At 43.8% G+C, this 20,405-nt stretch overlaps 1 protein-coding gene across 7 annotated transcripts in view; it reads right to left on the reverse strand.

The window, feature by feature from the left end:
* CUNH3orf70 (chromosome unknown C3orf70 homolog) overlaps positions 1 to 20,405 on the reverse strand; it is a 173,785-nt gene that overhangs the window by 40,473 nt on the left and 112,907 nt on the right. The gene's annotated exons all lie outside the window — the stretch shown is intronic.

Genomic DNA, 20,405 nt, shown 5'->3' on the forward strand with positions numbered 1-20,405 from the left:
TTGTCTCCCTAGAAAGTAATTACAGCATGTGTTTGTGACCATTAGATTGCGCCCAACAGAATGGTATAATATGGAGGTGGGTGCCAGTGAAGAGAATAACACAGTTAATAACCATTTCTGGAAATAAAAGTGTGGACGTCATTCTTCCCCAGTCTGTAACGCGTATGAAAAGATAATTTGAGGGATTGATCAAGGTAAATAATCGCTTACAGTTTTATAGAAAGGTTTTTCATCTTAATTTAAAAAAATGAAAGGGCAACTGATGCCATATTGCATAACAAAGAACAATACTTCCCAAAAGCCCCAAATGGCGCAGCACAGAGTGCCTACAGGACCAGGGGTATTTAGTGTACCAACCTTACAGCTCCCAACACACGGCTCTACAGTGAGCATGATGCGCGATAGGGACAGTGATTATAGAAGGCTATCATTGACTTGTCCCCAGGCCAGGTTTACACCAGCCTTCATGTTTGCCAGTTAATAGACTGTTTATACAGGCCAACTGTGCTTATGATGTAAACCGAATGATAATAATAAATTTCATTTCTATAGCGCCGACATATTCCGCAGCACTTTTCATGTTCAGTAATAGGTTGTTCTTGGCAGCACAAAATCCTCTTCATGCTGCCGAGAACCATGATCTTTAAAGCAAGCAAAAATATCATTTCAATCAACGAACGAGTGCTTTGTTCATTCATCAAGTGATTGGCGGCCTGTTGACACCGCACGATTATCAAAGAGTGTTCCTGGGAATGCTTGATCTCTAGAATCAGGCGGTGTAAATTCACCAGAAAATCAGTACTGTCAGGCTGCGTAGTGACACACCCCATTGTCAAAGAGTAAATTAAATCTATTTTTCTAAAGCCGTGTGCTGTGATCTTTTCCGGAGATGTGAATTTGTCCTGCTTTCCAAGAATTCCCTTATGAACAGTCATGAACATTCCAAAAAAGGAATTCACAACATTCAGCATAATGATTGCAATTACACTCTGCCAATAATGAATTCTTCTTGCTGATACGCCAGAATACATTCTGTTCGTTCCTGTATTGCAAAGGTTCCACAAATATGTATAGAATAATTCAGAAGACAATGCAAATGTAACTTGTCAACTAGAGTTATTGAAAATAATCCAAAGTGAAGATCATTGGAAAAATATTCAATAGGATTATTCGGAAAGGCGGATGCAACATTACAAAGCAAATTAAATACTTGAGGTCTCATAAACCCCATAGTAAAGAGCATTTAACCTATGGTCTACTCTACAGCACATCAGGTCACCCCTGATGATCAGCTGATCAGAATGGAGAGCAGCTCTGTACCAGCAGCTCCTGTTCTGTGGGGACATAATTACTTCAATCAGCAGACTGGTACCCAGGCCCGGATTGGTAATATGCCCAACCGGGCATTTTCCCGCTGGGCCGCTGTCATGTGGGCCGCGGGCGGCAGCACCCGCTCATCTGGCCGCTTGCCAGCTGATGCGGCCACAGGCCTGGCTTTTGTTCCTGCCGCTGGCCCTCTGCGCGCACTGCAGGGAGATAAGCTGCCACATCCTCGTCCTAGCTTGAGACCCCCCTCCCCTGCAGCCACTCACAGCGTCGCTTGCCTGCTCTCTTCTCTGTACACAAGACCTGTGATGAGGTCACAGGAGGGCAGGAGTCAGGGGTTACATGATCAGGAGCCTTTGTCCAGACCCCTGATCATGTGACCCGTGACTCCGCCCCTCATGTGACCTCATCACAGGTCCTGCGCACACAGCCCTGCCTCTTGACTCTGCTGTGCTGGTTGTCATGGTGCTTGATGAGGTAAGTATGTGTGGGGTCAGGAGGGGTTTACAGGGTAGATGTAGTAGAGCTGTGTGTGTCTGAGGTGTACGGAGCGGAGCCATGTGTGTACGAGGTGTGCGGAGCCGTGTGTACGAGGTGTATGGAGCGGAGCCGCGTGTGTAAGAGGTGTAAGGAGCGGAGCTGGATGTGTACGAGGTGTACGGAGCGGAGCCTTGTGTGTATGAGGTGTACGGAGAGGAGCCTTGTGTGTATGAGGTGTACAGAACGGAGCCGCGTATACGAGGTGTACGGAGAAGAGCCGCGTGTGTACGAGGTGTACGGAGCGGAGCCGTGTGTACGAGGTGTACGGAGCGGAGCCGCGTGTGTATGAGGTGTGCGGAGCTGGATGTGTACGAAGGTGTATGGAGTGGAGCCGTGTGTGTAAGAAGTGTAAGGAGCGGAGCTGGATGTGTACGGAGAGGAGCCTTGTGTGTATGAGGTGTACAGAACGGAGCCGCGTGTACGAGGTGTGCGGAGCCGTGTGTGTACGAGGTGTACGGAGCGGAGCCGCGTGTATGAGGTTTACGGAGAGGAGCCGCGTCTGTACGAGGTGTACGGAGCGGAGCTGTGTGTACGGGGTGTACGGAGAGAAGCCGCACGTGTACGAGGTGTATGGAGCGGAGCCATGTGTGTACGAGGTGTACGGAGCGGAGCCGTGTGTATACGGAGTGGAGCCATATGTGTACAGGATGTACGGAGCGGAGCCAAGTGTGTACGAAGCATACAAAGTGGGCTTTTCCCACGGACACAGGAGTACATGGCAGAGCCCCGAGGAGCATTTTAAAACTCACACATGACGTTCCACTGGAAGTGATGTGCTGCAAGCTGACCAGAAATGAGATAATTTCATGAGGAGATTGTGACGGAACTAGGAATGCTTCAGATCCATCACCATGTCCTCCTCCGACAGCGCAGACAGCAGGATCGCCTTGGAATCGGGGATGCCGGCCATGTGAGCGGATCATGATATGCCCTGCATCGGGAGGCTCAGGTGGGCACTACAATGGGAGCCAGGCTGCAATAGTATCTTTATGGAATCAATCTTTATTTCTTTCTCTCTTTTTCTTTCTTTCTCTGTTCTTTCTTTCTCATTCTCTGTTCTGTCTTTCCCTCATTTTCTCTCTCTCTGTTCTTTCTTTCTCTCTCTAATCTTTCTTTTTTCTTTCTCTCGCTCTCTGTTCTTTCTTTGCCCTCCTCTCTTTCTCTCTCTGTTCTTTCTTTATTTTCTTTACTTCTTTCTCTCTCTGTTCTTTCTCTGTTCTTTCTTTCCTCTCTTTCTTTCTCTCTCTGTTCTTTCTCTGTTCTTTCTTTCCTCTCTTTCTTTCTCTCTCTGTTCTTTCTTTCTCTCGCTCTCCTTTCTTTCTCTCTGTTTTCTTTTTTCTCTCTCTGTTTTTTCTCTTCCTTAGTGCCAGTCAGTGTGCCCATAATGCCAGCCACTGTGCCCTCAGTACCAGTCAGTGTGATCAGCAGTGCTAAATGGGTGCGGTTGGGCGTGGACATGGGTGTGACTAGTTGCGAAATGGATGTGGCCAGGGCGTGGCCTAAAATTTGCAGTCTTTCTCCCTCTTTCCCTTCTTCAAAACTTGGGAGGTATGATAGAGGCGGCTGTGACCCAGGGGGTCTGGTTGCCCAATGGATAGCAGTTCTGCCAGGAATTCTGTCACCGTGTGTACAAAAGGGGACAGAGCTTTGGGAGGAGTACTGCAACTAAAAGCAATAAATAGGACTGAGCTGAAATACTGGGCAGAGCTGTGACTACATGTTATATAGTCATGTTAATCTCCTCTCACTTCTTGTAACCTACAAGTGTACAAAGATATTGTATAGTCACCATGTGACTAGTGGGCCTGTGTAACTTCAAATGCCAGGGCTGAATTTTAGTCCCAGTCCGGCCCTGCTGGGTCCCATGTATCTCCATCCCACTATGCCTGCAGCTTTCCCAGCCAAAACAAGCTGTTTCCCATAGATTCTGCATTTTGAAAGTAGTTGTCTATAATGAGGCCTTTAACCCTTTTACTCCCAAGGGTGGTTTGCACGTTAATGCCCGGGCCAATTTTGACCACTTTCCCTTTATGAGGTAATAACTTTGGAACGCTTCCATGGATCCCAGTGATTCTGACATCGTTTTCTCGTGACATATTGTATTTCATACTAGTGGTAAAATTTCATTGATATGACTTGCGTTTATTTGTGAAAAAAAACGGAAATTTAGAGATATGGCACACAAAAAACTTAAGTAACATTTCCCACGTTTACTTTATATCAGCACAATTTTGGAGCAAATTTTTTTTTTTTTTTTTTTTTTAGGAAGTTGTATGGCTTAAATTTGACCAGCGATTTATCATTTTTAAAGCACCATTTTTTTTTAGGGACCACATCAAATTTGAAGTCACTTTGAGGGGTCTATATGATAGAAAATACCCAAAAGTGACACCATTCTAAATACTGCACCCTTCAAGGTACTCAAAACCACATTCAAATAGTTTATTAACCCTTCAGGTGCTTCACAGGAATTTTTTGAATATTTTTTTTTTTTTAAAAAGAACATTTTACTTTTTCACAAAAAAATTACTTCAGGTCCAATTTTTTTTATTTTACGAAGGGTAACAGGAGAAATTGGACTGGAAAAGTTATTGTGCAATTTGTCCTGAGTACGCCGATACCTGATATGTGGGGGGGAACCACTGTTTCGGCGCATGGCGAAGCTCAGAAGGGAAGGAGCACCGCTTGACTTTTTCAACGCAAAATTGGCTGGAATTGAGATCGGACGCCATGTCATGTTTGGAGAGCCCCTGATGTGTCTAAACAGTGGAAACCCCCCACAAGTGACCCCATTTTGGAAACTAGATCCCCCAAGGAACTTATCTAGATGAGTGGTGAGAACTTTTAACCCCCAAGGGCTTCACAAAAGTTTATAAGGTATAACCGTACAATTAAAAAATCATATTTTTTCCACAAAAATGATCTTTTCACCCCCATTTTTTATTTTCCCAAGGGTAACGGTAACAGGACCCCAAAAGTTATTGAGTAATTTGTCCCGAGTACGCTGATACCCCATATGTGGGGGTTAAGCACTATTTTGGTGCATAACAGAGCTCGGAAGGGAAGCAGCGCCATTTGACTTTTGTGGCTGGAATTGGGATCGGACGCCATGTTTGGAGAGCCCCTGATGTGCCTAAACAGTGGAACCCCCCCCACAAATGACACCATTTTGGAAACTAGACCCCCCAAGAAACTTATCTAGATGTGTGGTGAGAACTTTGAACCCCCATGGGCTTCGCAGAAGTTTATAACGCCTGGGCGTGAAAATTAAAAAAATCATTTTTTCCACAAACATGATTTTAGTCCCCAATTTTTTTATTTTCCCAAGGGTAACAGGAGAAATTGGACCCCAAAAGTTGTTGTCCAATTTTTCCTGAGTACGCTAATATCCCATATGTGGGAGAACACTACTGTATGGGCACACGTCAGGGTTCGGGAAGGAAGTAGTGACGTTTTGGAATACAGACTTTGATGGAATGGTCTGTGGGTGTCATGTTGCCTTTGGAGAGCCCCTGAGGTGCCTAAACTGTGGAAACCCCCCATAAGTGCCCCCATTTTGGAAACTAGACCCCCCAAGGAACTTATCTAGATGTGTGGTGAGAACTTTGAACCCCCATGGGCTTTGCAGAAGTTTATAACGCCCGGGCGTGAAAATAAAAAAATCATTTTTTCCACAAACATGATCTTTTAGTCCCCAATTTTTTTATTTTCTCAAGGGTAATAGTAGAAATTGGACCCCAAAAGTTGTTGTGCAATTTGTCCTGAGTAGGCCGATACCACATATGTGGGGGTAAACCACTGTTTGGGCACATGGCAGAGCTTGGAAGGGAAGGAGCACCGTTTGACTTTTTCAACGCAGAATTGGCTGGAATTGAGATGAGACACCATGTTGCATTTGGAGAGCACCTGAAGTGCCTAAACAGTGGAAACCCCCCAATTCTAACTCCAACCCTAACCCCAACACACCCCTAACCCTAATCTCAGCCCTAACCCTAATCGGAAAATGGAAATTTCTTAATTTTATTATTTTTCCCTAACTAAGGGGGTGATAAAGGGGGGTTTGATTTACTATTTATGGTGTGTTTTTATGTTTGGCAGCTGTCACACGCTAAAAGACGCTTTTTACTGTAAAAATAGTTTTTGCATCAACACATTTTGAGCTATAATTTTACCATATTTTGACTCACAGAGTCATGTGAGGTCTTAATTTTTTGCGAGTTGACGTTTTTACTGGTACCATTTTTGTGCACGTGACTTTTTTTTTTTTAAATCGCTTTTTATTCTGATTTTTGGGACGCAAAATGAACAAAAACAACCATTTCATGAATTTCTTTTGGGGGGGGTGCGTTTACACCGTTCCACGTGTGGTAAAATTCATAAAGCTGTTTTATTCTTCGGGTCAGTACGATTACAGCGATACCTCATTTATATAATTTTTTTGTTTTGGCGCTTTTATACAATAAAAACAATTTTATATAAAAAACTAGCTGAAGAGCCCGGCCATAGTAACTAACTACGGTTATAACAAATTATAAAGCTAAGTGTACAGTGTATACAATAAAAACAATTTTATATAAAAAATAATTATTTTGCATCGCTTTATTCTGCGAGCTATAACTTTTTTATTTTTTCGCTGATGACGCTGTATGGCGGCTCGTTTTTTGCGGGACAAGATGACGTTTTCAGCGGTACCATGGTTATTTATATACGTCTATTTGATAGGGGTTAACTAGAGGGACAGCTTTATAGGGTGGGTCGTTACGGATGCGGCGATACTAAATATATGTATTTTTATTGTTTTTCTTTATTTACAAAAAAATAATTTTAGGGAATTTTTTATTTAGGATTTTTTTATAAATTATTTTTATACATGATTTTTTTTTACACTTTATTATATTGTCTCAATGTGGGACATTACTATATGGTGTCAGATCGCTGATCTTACACTTTACAGCGCACTGTGTCACATCAGCGATCTGAAAGGCACTGCAGGCAGCTTCTCAGCGCCTACTTGCAGCAGGCGCTGAGAAAGCCGCCTCCCTGCAGGACCCCGAAGGCCCCCCCCGTGGCCATATTGGATCCGGGAGCCTGCAGGGAGGAGACCCTCGGTGAAGTGCGAGGCTACCTGCGCGATTCTTCCCTAAGCCCCTGGTACACTGCCATCATGTTTGATCGCAGTGTGCCGGGGGTTAATGTGCCGGGTGTCAGCTGTGATAATCAGTGGACATCCGGCCGTGAGCGCCACTGATCGCGTTGGACATACTATTCCGTCAATGGGACTTAGGTCCCAGGTCACATGGATGGAATAGTACGTCCAATGTAAGGAAGGGGTTAAAGGGTGTGTGCAACACAAAAGGACTGTTGTTCGTGCTTTTCATTGATAGCATTTGTATCTATAATAGTGAATGGCGTCGTTCACATGTCTGTCATTTTTCACTGAGTGGTGCAGGCAAAATTGTAGAGACTTGTCAGATATTGATCCAAGTGTCAAATCAAAATCAGCAATGCAAGTCTATGGGTTTTTGGAAAAAAAATTGGACAGCAATCAGAAGCCCTCTGAGTGCTCTCCGTTTGTCACGCACTGTTAAACAGGAAAAGACCAACTTTTTTTTGCTTCTCATCTGATGAAATTCGGACCAAACTGATGGTAAAAAATAATACACAGACCAAACTCTGATTTAAAAAATTCAAACTGATAAAACTAGGTTTTTCTCATACATGAGAAAATCACTGATGTCTGAATGAGCGCTTTCTGAGAAATCAGCGTTTGAATATGCAAATGGCCATGGTAGATCTGAAGCCTCTGTCACTCCAGCTCTATTGCCTGCTCAGTGCCGCCTCCTCCTGCTTGACTGACAGCCTCTATGCTGTTTGACTTCAGGCAAAGGAGCCATCAGTCACGAAGGAGGCAGCGCTGGGCAGACCGCAAACTTGGAGTGACAGAGGCTTCAGATCTACCATAGTCCTTCAGCCTGCTTCAGCTGATCAATTCAAATGCCGATTTATCAGTAACGAGGGTACGGACAGGCCATGCAAAAAAAAAAAAAAAGGGTGTAAATAGTTTGGGGAGTGAAATTCTGCTGACAGATTCCCTTTAAAGAGGACCTTTCACTGGATTTTTCAATTTAAACTGAGTACCTTTGAGTACCTTCTTCAACTGATGCTCTTTTTATTCTCTTTCTGTGCCCTTCCATTCCAATGTTATACACCCCCCCCCCCCCCCCCGGTAATAATACTGGTGCAAATTTTCCTTTCAACCAACTGGGCGTATACAACAGAACTTTCCCACTGAGTGGTTATGTGCTAAGTGCACAGAAAATTTGTACCATTATTATCCAGAGACATATAAGTTTGGAGCAGAGGGGTACAGAAAAAAAAAAACTGTTGAAGAATCAATGGAACAGCAATTGGAGAGGTACTCAGTTTAAATTACAAAAAAATCAGGTGAAAGGTCCTGTTTAGACAAGGTTTTGCACAACTTGATACATGTAAACAGCTGAATGACTTCTATTAATTCCAGCCACTGGACTACATAGCCTGTGTCTAATAGCTAGTTATGGAGGTGGCTGATAAATAGGAATGCCATATACCTGGCTTCTGTGCTGGGAGGTAGAAGTCAGCAGTCTCCATGTAGAGATAGCAGCAGGTCCGGACATTAAGGTTTCGCTGCACACTACAATTGGCAGGGTAATGGAGTCCTCATGAATAAACATTGGGACCTGGCAGATTAATGTAGTTACAATAACGGAGTTATTATGGTGATGGGAGGAGGGTGCATTAAAGTAATAAACAGAACGGAGAGCATGAACGAAAGGAGGCAAAACAAATGTTAAAGTAGGCACATGTGTGCATCTGAATAACAAATGATACTGAGTGCCAACACATACAGTCCCATTATGTCAGCACCAATAAATCCCACAATTAGTGGACACAAGAGAAATTATAATTTAGACACTAAAAATGGAGCCTCCGGCACTATAGAAAGCAGCATTTATCCACCATTGCTTCTTGGGCTCAAGCACAAAGTAATATTGCAGCTCCATGCATGCCCAAAGCAGTAAGGAAATTGTGATGACTTTACCATAATCCTAGAAAATCACAGAAAAACGGCCTTACAATTTCACGCTATGGCTAATCTGGGCATTACTGACTCCAGTCCAATTTCTCAATTCCACATTCTTAACCCTCCACCACACACAGGGCCGGTAGACAGTAACAGACCCCGCTCTACACATGGAGGCCAGGTAGTGGAAGACCCTGCGCTACACATGGAGGCCAGGTAGTGGAAGACCCCGCGGCTACACATGGAGGCCAGGTAGTGGAAGACCCCATGCTACACATGGAGGACAGGTAGTGGAAGACCCCACGCTACACATGGAGGACAGGTAGTGGAAGACCCCACGCTACACATGGAGGCCAGGTAGTGGAAGACCCCACGCTACACATGGAGGCCAGGTAGTGGAAGACCCCACGCTACACATGGAGGCCAGGTAGTGGAAGACCCCACGCTACACATGGCGGCCTGGTAGTGGAAGACCCCACGCTACACATGGAGGCCAGGTAGACCCCGAGCTACACATAGAGGCCAGGTAGCGGAAGACCCCGCGCTACACATGGAGGCCAGGTAGTGGAAGACCCCGCGCTACATATGGAGGCCAGGTAGTGGAAGACCCCAAGATACACATGGAGGCCAAGTAGTGGAAGACCCTGTGCTACACATAGAGGTCAGGTGGTGGAAGACCCCGCGCTACACATAGACGCCAGGTAGAGAGTAATAGACCACATACTACACATGGAGGACAGGTAGTGGAAGACCCCGCACTACACATGGAGGCCAGGTAGAGAGTAATAGACCACATAATACACATGGAGGACAGGTAAAGAAAGACATTTCGCTATAAATGGAGGGCAAGTAGATAGTAACAGACCCCACACAACACATGGAGGCCAGGTAGTGGAAGACACCGCGCTACACATGGAGGCCAGGTAGTGGAAGACCCCACGCTACACATGGAGGCCAGGTAGTGGAAGACCCAGAGCTACACATGGAGGCCAGGTAGTGGAAGACGCCAGGCTACATATGAAGGACAGGTAGAGAGTAATAGACCACATACTACACATGGCGGACAGGTAAGGTAAGACACCGAGCTATACATGGAGGACAAGTAGATAGTAACAGACTCCGCACAACACATGGAGGACAGGTAGTGACAAACCCTACACTAAACATGGAGGATAGGTAGAGGGTGACAGAACCCGCAGTAGACAAAGAGGGCAGGGAGTGAAAGACCCCATGCTACACATGGAGGGCAAGTAGTGACAGACTCCGCACTACACTTGGAGGGCAGGCAGGGAGTGACAGTTCCAAAACTACACATGGAGGACAGGTAGAGGGGTGACAGACCCTGCAATACTCATGGTGGGAAGGTAGGCACTGTCTGTTGGATCACACACACTACAGATAAAGTGAAATAAAAAGTGACAGTCCCCTCACTATACATAGATGATGATCCAGTACGGCATCAGTCAGAACCAACTGGAACCTTTCTACCATGGAACCTTATTTACAGGTCACTGGGTGGAATGGAATCACAGACATAAAGGGCTCTGGTGTGGTTTCTCTCACTCAGTTACAGAATTCTATGGTGTGCATGAAGTGTGAGTACAGGACATAGGCAAGATGAGAAGTGTAAATAAACGGAGAAAACGTGGAGTGATTGAATCCAGAGAGATTTTTTTTATAAAAATATCAAACTTTATTATACATATACAGGTTACTGCCAACTGTTTTGTGTAAAGTATTGGGCTATGCTGTCTTACTAAGATGAGAAGTGTCCAAGGGGTGGGCTGCAACGTTCCTTAAAGGGAATCTGTCACCACATTTGACCTACCTAAACTAGTAATATGGGCATACAGGTTATAGACTGCTGAGGAGAGTGATCCCTGTATGTCTCATATCAATTGCCTTGTTGATAAATCATCTTTTACCACTTTATATAACTTAGCTCTTCCAGGCTCTACCCCAGAGATTATTTTACATGAAGGGGAGTTACCAGTGTGAGACAAGTAACTAACACAGAGCAGGAGACATGAAATGTGTCTTCTTGAAAACATATTTTTTTGCTTCTCTCTCAGCTCTGTGTTGTAACAATATTACACCCTGTCTGCCAGTGAGCTGGAAGCTGAGAGAAACCTGCAGATGTGTCAGGTATAATCATACACAGCTCTGCAGTGAGATCATTCATAGAAGATCTACAATGACAAGAAGTGGGATCTTCTGCAGACCTCAGGCTTTCATTACAACTCATCGATGCCCCGTGATCACATGACAGAGGAGCTGGTGGGCAGATCTTTTGACATGCTTACAGTTAATGCGTGTTAAATGTCTCTGTCAAATATAGATAGCGGCATTTACCTGGTTAACAGCAGTGGGTGGATCTGCGATCCACCCGCGGCTGTTAGAAGCACATGACAACTGATCAGATCAGCTGTCATGTGCAGGAAAAAATGTGGGCTCAGTGCCAGAGCTCACACCAAACGCAGGGATATTACCGATGACATATCTATACGTCAACGGTCGTTAAGGGCTTAAACCCTGGTGACGTATATTATACTATTGATAACCATGGAGAGGTCTTCACGAGGGAATTCTACACTGGTCCTACTGCCATGATTATGGTGTGGGTGACAATGTACGGTAGCCAGACCGCTCTAGAATTTATTCCAGGTGCACCAACAGCTCAGCGTTTCATTTATTTGGTGGTGAAACAAGTGGTAACAACATTTCTCCAAAGTGTCTCAAGACCAGTTTTTCAACATGACAACCTAAGTCTTGTGTTACTGTTAGTAGCATGCGTGGTCTGAACATGCTACCACGGGCATGCAGCGTCTCAGTACTTTGTATCTAGAGGAAAAAAAAATTGACCCTTGCCCAAAACGAGGACAGAATAATTTAGGTATTATTTAAAGGGATTGTCTAAGAATAGAAAAAAACTAAACACCTTCAATTAGAAAATCATGCTTATTTTTTTTTCTAGACAAGTAATGTTGCTAGGCTAACAGAAACCTGTCCTACAATATTAATAGTGTAAGTGCCTGTGAGCATGTGCAGTAGAAAGCAACAGGGCTGAGTTAAGAAGAGGCTGCTCACACTGACGTCCATCATGTGTTTTATGATCTAATACTGAAGAAACCAAAGGTGGTGATGTAAGAAGACGCTGCTCACATTGCAGTCCATACTGTATAGCTGATGTAATACAAGAGATACCTAGGGTGCTAAGGAAAGAAGAGGCTGCTTACCCTTTTGTCTACTCTTTATGAATGCTGAGCAGATGCTATGATGTAGAGATAACTACAGTATTCCAGTACTGTGAAGCTATCTCCAGATAACAGTGGCCAAGCTTGGTACTCCACATGCTCAGAGGCACCTGTGTTCGTATCATTCTAGAACAGGTTTTTGTTAGAGTACCGTACCAAGACACAAGTCATTTTCATATACTATAATAATTACCGCTTTAGATAAAACAAGTAGAGGTGGATTTGCGGACTCTGGTCCATCAGTCAAGTCATAATCCGTGACCTCTGCATGGGAAGCCTGCGAATCTCATCACCTCCAGACAATCAAGGATCTTTTGATTAGCCGGGCTGGCGCAACATCGTTGTGTCTGTCACGCCACAGTGACAACGTCACTTGAGCACGAAAATTAAAGGAAGAAGATGGGAATGCTGGAAAGTAAGGGGCTTCTCAGGCCCTAGGCCCAGCAATCATACACACAGACATGACTGATGACCCGGATTCCTGCAAATAAATTCTCCCATCCCTAAAAAGAAGTGCAAGTTGCTAATAGGGCAGGTGACTGAGCATGGGCAGTAAAATACCAAAGCTGTGGATACCCAGCTCTGCACCACATCAAATATGGATACTAAAGAGGCAGATACTGTTCTGCAGCTAGGAGCATAAGGATCTGCAAATAACAGAGGGTTAATGTACATTATGATGAATTTACTGCAGTGAGTTCAGCCTGGAACCTGCCTAAAAACCTTGTGTCTGCATTTTATAGCATATTCAAGAACTCTCCATTGATTTTTTAAGCCTTGTCATCCTATAAAACATTGCCAATAAAAGTCCTGTGCAGACACCAATTTGTCAGAACCTGTGCATAGAAAATTAAAATCGGCAAATGCACATTGGTGTAGACGTCATACCAGATTACTACCGATAACTATCCTCCTGACACTGCCTTCCCAATGCTCCTAATGTAGATTCAATTGATTTTAAAATGTCTTTCAAAAGAGCAACAAAGGCAATAAAATAAAAAGGGGACGCTGTCAGACGCTCTTTTCATCTAGATAAATTGCAGTTTTAGTCTGAAAACTCTAAAGTGTAATTTCAAGGGGGTAGTGAAAAGCTCACTTTAATCCAGTATAAAGAAGATGCGGGGAACAATGTCCCTGACAATACATTGCGAACACCACATGCCGCGTGACAGAGTCCGGAAAATCCATTAATGGATTTGGGGTCATTGCTGTACACAAGACCTAACGCTGTAGATATAGGGAGCAAACCTGGGAATGGAAGAGACAACTGGATTTCCTGCCATTAAGACAAACTTGTAACCAGCAGCTATCACTCCTCTGAATAAATCATTGCCAATACTCAGCAACATACGTTGCATAAGAGGAGGGTACCCACACTCAGGACCATCTCTATGCTGCCAGAGGAAGTCCCATTTATCATTTTTTATTGGGTCATCAAAAAAATCACTTATTGTTTAAATACGGTAAGTGTTTTAGTAAAATTTACTTATGGCTTCCAACAATTTATTTGACCATAGAAAAATCTATATTATAAATAAAAAATCTTACAATTTTCACATTGCGTAAGGACTTTTATTTTTTCTTCCAGCTTTCTGTTTCAGGTAATCGACGTGTACATTAACCTCACTGAACAGACTCACGGCCTAGGTTTTGTACTGAAGCATCTAATGAGCATGTACAAAGGTCACTGTGAAGGGAGAGAAGGGTCAGCAGTGACATCATGCCACCTATTGTGAATGGTGGATCCTGTGTCATCAGCTGGGTGATCACTGTGTGCACAATTATAAGGCAAGGAAGTATTTCACTATATCACCACTTTTATGCAGATTTTCCAACTGCAACCTGTATAAGCGTGAATGCTGATGGGATGAAGCAGGTCAGGTGATGTGTATTTGTGTAATGAAGGGGGTATGGCCTAAGGCTATGTGCACACGTAGTTTTCTTGGTGTGCGGATTTTGTAGAGAAAACCTCAGGTAAATCCGCAGGACAAAAGTCCTGCGGTTTATCTGCGGTTTTACACCTCATAATGGATGAGGTGTAAAACTGCAGCGTTTCTGCACCAAACAATTGACATGCTGCGGATTGTAAACCCCAGCAAAACCGCGCGGAAAAATCCGCAGCTTGTGCACAGCTTTTTTTAATTTCCATAGGAAATAAAGGTACTGTACAACGCAGCAGAATCTGCTGCGGACCCGCAGCTGCAGAAACGCTGCGGAACCGCATCAGAATCCGCACCGTGTGCACATACCCGATACAACATGCTTTATCAAGGTATGCAGAATTTTTCCTCAGGCAAAATGGGCCAAAAGAGATTTAGGCTATGTGCACACGGTGCAGATTCTGTGCAGTTCTTCAGCAGATTTGGCCCTGCAGAACTGCAAGTGATGTACAGTACCATTTAAGGCTATGTAAAACAAAAAACGCTGTGCACATGCTGCAGATTTTTCCGTGCAGATTTGGTGTAGATTAAGGCTGTGTGCACACGCTGCGGATTAGGTGCGGATTCATCCGCGCGGATTTTGTAAAATCCGCAGGTGAAACCGCAGGTCAAAAGACCTGCGGTTTTACCTGCGGATTGCTCTGCGGTTTTGCCCTGCGGTTTTCCATCTCCTCAAATGGAGGAGATGGCAAACCGCAGGGGAATCCGCAGAAAGAATTGACATGTCAATTCTTTCTGCGGACTGAAAACCGCAGATAATCGGCGCGGAAAATTCCGCACCGTCTGCATTGCGGTTTTTGATTCCCATAGGGAATCATGGTACTGTACAACGCAGCAGAAACTGCTGCGGGTCCGCAGCGGCCAAAACCGCTGCGGAACCGCAGCAAAATCCGCAGCGTGTGCACACAGCCTAAAACTGCAGCATGTCACTTCTTTTGTGCAGTTCTGCAGCAGTTTTTCATCTGCTCCATTATAGAAATCTGCAGGTGAAAACTGCAGGGGAAATCCGCACAAAAACTGCACTAAGGCTCTGTGCACACGGTGCGGATTCTGCTGTGGAATTTTCCACGCAGATTTTGCTAAATCTGCAGGTAAAATGACCTGCGTTTTACACTGCACTAAAACTGCAGGTAAAACGCAGGTCATTTTACCTGCAGATTTAGCAAAATCTGCGCGGAAAATTCCACAGCAGAATCCGCACCGTGTGCACATAGCCTTAACTGACTCTGAAAAGTCAAAAATTGTTAAAAGTCTTAGGCTACGTTCCCACAATGAGTTTTGTTGAGTTTCTTTATGCTGCAGAATTTCTGTACCTTTTATTTAAAATCGGCTTACTTGTGTTTTTTCATAGCCTTTCTGTGCGATATTTTTTAAAAATATGCGTTTTTATCGTGTTTTGTGTTGGTATCATGTTTTAAATAAAGTTGCTTTGTTTTTGATGGTTCCTGTTTTTTGGCTTTGACAAAACTTTATTGACATACTTAGGTGTGGATGATATGCATTTTTGATGCATTTAGGCTGCAGATTTTTCACACCTAAACATGTCAATGGGGAAAATCTGCCCAGAGAAATCAGTGTACCAGCAATAGAAATTGACATGTTGAGAATTTGAAACCCGCACTGTAAATCAGCTTACGCGGTGTTAAAAAGAGGCACAGTGGCCAGGAGATTTCTATAAATCCCATCCACTTTGCTGGGAATGTAAGACGCTGCCTTTTTGATGCAACAAAAAATACACAGTGTCAAAAAACGCACTAAAAGTTTATTGTGGAAACATAGCCTTACAGAGGGATGCAGCGCACTTGAAATTGCTAAAATGTTGGGGAGCAATCGCAAAACCATCAAAAGTTTTGTTGCAAATAGTTAACAGGGTCACAAAAAACGTGTAAAAAAAAAAAAAAAAGACACTCATTAACAAAGATTTGGGAAGAATCAGATGTGAAATGACTAGGAACCCATTATCCTCCAGAGCTGTCATATTCCAGAAATGCAACCTCCCTGAAGCGCCCAGAAGTACAAGGTGTTCAGTGCTCAGTGACATGGCCGAGGTAAGGAGGCAGAAACCCGACCACCACTGAGCAAGACACAGAAGGTGAAAAGTCAAAACTGGGCCAAGAAATATCCAGGCAGATTTTGCAAAAGTTTTTTCAACTGATGAGATGAGTGACTCTTGACGAACCAGATAGATGGGCCTGTGGCTGATCAGTAATGGGCACAGACTTACACTTCAACTGAGGCTTTGAAATAATTTTTTTTAAAGGGAACCTGTCAGCAGGGTTGTGCACAGTAACCTACAGACAGTGTCAGGTCGGAGCCGTTATACTGATTACAGTGATACCTGGTGATGATATCCGTCTTGTAGTTGTTGTTTAATCTTTATTATCAGTTTTCAGTTAATGAGATTCTCATGCTTCGGGCGGCCTGTGGGGTGATCTGCTTAGGCATTCATAATGCAGACTGCTGACAGGTCACTGATCCCTCACTGACCTGCCCCCTATTTTACATACTGAATTGTACAGTGGGGAAAAAAAAGTATTTACACAGCCACCACTTGTGCAAGTTCTCCCACTTAAAAAGAGGAGAGCGGCCTGTAATTTACATCATAGGTAGACCACAACTATGAGAGTCAAAATGAGAAAATCGTAGTTACTTACCGATAACCGTATTTCTCTGATCCCATGACGGCACTACGGAGAGAGAGGGTTCCGCCCTCAGGGACAGGAAACCTACAGATGAAAAAGGCGGATTTTCTCTTTTCCCCATGACGGCACCACGGAGAGAATTACAAAGATTGTACATCTAGGGAGGGACCACCGCCTCCAGAACCCTTTTCCCAAAGGTGAGATCTGAAGAGGAGGTTAAGTCTAGACGGTAATGTTTGAAAAATGTAGAGGGGGGAAGACCAAGTGGCAGATCTACATATCTAGTCTATTGAAGCGCCGGCTTTCTCCGCCCAGGATGATGCCACTGCCCTGGTTGAGTGGGCCCTTACGTCCTCCAGGATGACCGCCCCACAAGAGGAGAAGGATGGGGTGATGGCGTCTCTTATCCACCTCGCCAGTGTAACCTTCGATGCTTTTTGACCCTTCCGAGGACCCTGAAAACAGACAAACAGAGCCCTATCTTTCCTAAACTCCCTCGTGGTTGTCAAATATTGGACCAGGCATCTTTTTACATCTAAAGTGTGTAATACCTCTTCTGTTTTGTTCTTGTTCTGGTGGTTTAGATATGGTACCACTACCTGGCTGTCTGAGAAGACCCTTGTGTGATGGGAACGAAATAAATCTACAAAATGAATGCCAGCAGCTCCTTCATATTTGAGGAAGCGGACTCTCTTCCCTGGGTCCAGGGCCCTTGTGCCACCTGGATGCCTAGATGTGCACCCTACCCCCAAGGGCTTGCGTCCGTAGTTAGGATCCTTGTCGCAGGCAATGCCCAAGGAACCCCCTTGGCTAGGTTGGCTGGAACTATCCACCACGTTAAGGAATGTATTGTCTCTGGTGAGATGTTTAACTGCATGTCTAAATTCCCGTGTAGGGAAACGTCTGCGTCTAATATTTCCCACTGTAATTCTCGAGTATGGCTCTGTGCCCACTGAACTGCTGGCATGCAGGCTGTCATTGACCCCAATAGTGACATTGCTTTTCTCAAGGTAGTGTTTGGGGAAGCTATATCATTTGTGACGCCATTTGTGCCATTTTTTGAACCTTCGCCTGCGGAAGATAACATTTCTGTTCAATTGAGTCCAGTGTTATCCCCAAGTACTCCTGCACCTGACTTGGTACGTGTCTGGACTTGGGCAAGTTCAGCATCCACCCTAGACTCAGTAGAGACCTCATGACCATGTCCAATTGTTGTTTGCAGTGGTGAAAGGTGACCCCTATTATTAAGAGATCGTCCAGGTATGGGACTATCAGAATGTTTTGCTCTCTTATGTGGGCCATTACCTCTGACATTACCTTTGTAAATATCCTTGGAGCAATGGCTAGCCCAAAGGGGAGGGCTCTGAACTGATAATGTTTTAGAATCATAGAATCATAGAATCGTAGAGTTGGAAGGGACCTCCTGGGCCATCTGGTCCAACCCCCTGCTCAAAGCAGGATTCGCTAAATCATCCCAGTCAGATGTCTGTCCAGCCTCTGTTTGAAGACTTCCATTGAAGGAGAACTCACCACTTCTCGTGGCAGCCTGTTCCACTCATTGATCACACTGTCAAAAAGTTTTTTCTAATATCTAATCTGTGTCTCCTCCCATTCAGTTTCATCCCATTGCTTCTAGTCTTTCCTTGTGCAAATGAGAATAAAGTTGATCCTTCTACAATGTGACAGCCCTTTAGATATTTGTAGACAGCTATTAAGTCTCCTCTCAGTCATCTCTTTTGCAAACTAAACATTCCCAAATCCTGCAACCTTTCCTCATAAGACAGGGTTTGCAGACCGGTCACCATTCTGGTCGCTCTTTTCTGAACTTGCTCCAGTTTGTTGATGTCTTTTTTAAAATGTGGTGCCCAAAACTGGACACAATATTCCAGATGAGGTCTGACCAAAGAGGAGTAGAGGGAAATAATGACTTCACGTGATCTAGACTGTATGCTTCTGTTAATACATCCTAGAATTGCATTTGCCATTTTTGCTGCTGCATCACACTGTTGACTCATATTCAGTCTGTGATCTATTAGTATACCCAAGTCTTTTTCACATGTGCTGTCACTTAGCCCTATTCCTCCCATTCTATATATGCTTTTTTCATTTTTATTGCCCAGATGTAGTACTTTGCATTTCTCCCTGTTAAAAACCATTCTGTTAGTTGCTGCCCACTTCTCCAGTTTATTTAAATCTTTTTGAATCCTCTCTCTCTCTTCTCTAGTATTAGCTATTCCTCCTAGCTTTGTGTCATCAGCAAATTTAATCAGTTTACCCTCAATTCCTTCATCTAAATCGTTGATAAAGATGTTGAACAATACAGGGCCCAGGACAGAGCCCTGTGGTACCCCACTTGAGACATTCTTCCAACTGGATGTGCAGCCATTTACGACCACTCTTTGGGTCCGATCACTAAGCCAGTTATGAATCCACCTAACAGTTGCCTTGTCCATTCCATACTTAGTCATTTTTTCAATAAGGATTGTATGAGAGACTTTGTCAAATGCTTTGCTGAAGTCAAGATATACTATATCTACAGCATTTCCTTGATCCACCCAATCAGTGATACCGTCATAGAAGGAAATTAAGTTAGTCTGACATGACTTATTAGTTACAAACCCATGCTGACTCTGTTTAATCACTTCATTCTTATCCAGGTATTGACATACATGTTGTTTAATAATTTGTTCAAAGATCTTTCCTGGTATAGAAGTCAGACTCACCGGCCTATAGTTCCCTGGTCCACCTTCTTCCCCTTTTTGAAGATAGGAACAACATTTGCTCTTCTCCAGTCTTCTGGCACTTCTCCTGTTCTCCAAGAATTTTCAAAGATTATGGAGAGGGGTTCAAAAATTTCTTCTGCTATCTCCTTCAGTACTCTGGGGTGTAATTCATCTGGACCTGGAGACTTGAATTCATTTAGGTTAGCTAAGTGTTTCCTCACTATCTTTCTGTTTATAGATTTCCTGGATTCTTCTATTCCCTTAATAGGACAGTGAATAACAGTTGATGTTACATTTCCTTTCTGAGAGAAAACAGATGCAAAATAGGAATTTAAAAGTTCAGCCTTCTCAACATCCTGTCTTACCATTTCATCATTTTCATCCTGTAAAAATCCTATAGCATCTTTGACTTTTCTTTTACTTTTGACATATCCCCAAAATCCTTTATTATTGTTTTTGACATCTCTTGCAAGCCTCAATTCATTTTCAGCTTTAGCTAATCTGATTTGTGCCCTGCAGGTTCTGCAGACAGCATTATATTTTTCTTTAGATATGCCTCCCTCTTTCCATTTTATAAACATTTTTTTCTTCCTTTTTATCATGTGCTTAAGTTCTGTGTTCATCCATCCTGGTTTCCTTAAATGCTTCCTATTCTTCCCTCTTTTCGGAATTGTTAACAACTGTGCTTTGAGAATTTCATTTTTCAAGATTTCCCATCCCTCCTGGACATTTTTGTCTTTTAGGATATCCAGCCATTGGATCCCTCCAATTCTCTTTCTGAATCCCTTAAAATCTGCCTTTCTGAAATCTAACCTTGACGTCTGAGTCTTCACAGGTCTTCCGCCTCTAGTTATCCAAAATTCTAAAATAGCATGGTCACTACCTCCTAGGGTCCCAGCCACTTTTACCTCCTCAAC

Source organism: Dendrobates tinctorius, unplaced genomic scaffold (genome assembly GCF_039654945.1).
Source record: "Dendrobates tinctorius isolate UK_male_01 unplaced genomic scaffold, ASM3965494v1 ptg000177l, whole genome shotgun sequence".
Classification (NCBI taxonomy): Eukaryota; Metazoa; Chordata; class Amphibia; order Anura; family Dendrobatidae; genus Dendrobates; species Dendrobates tinctorius.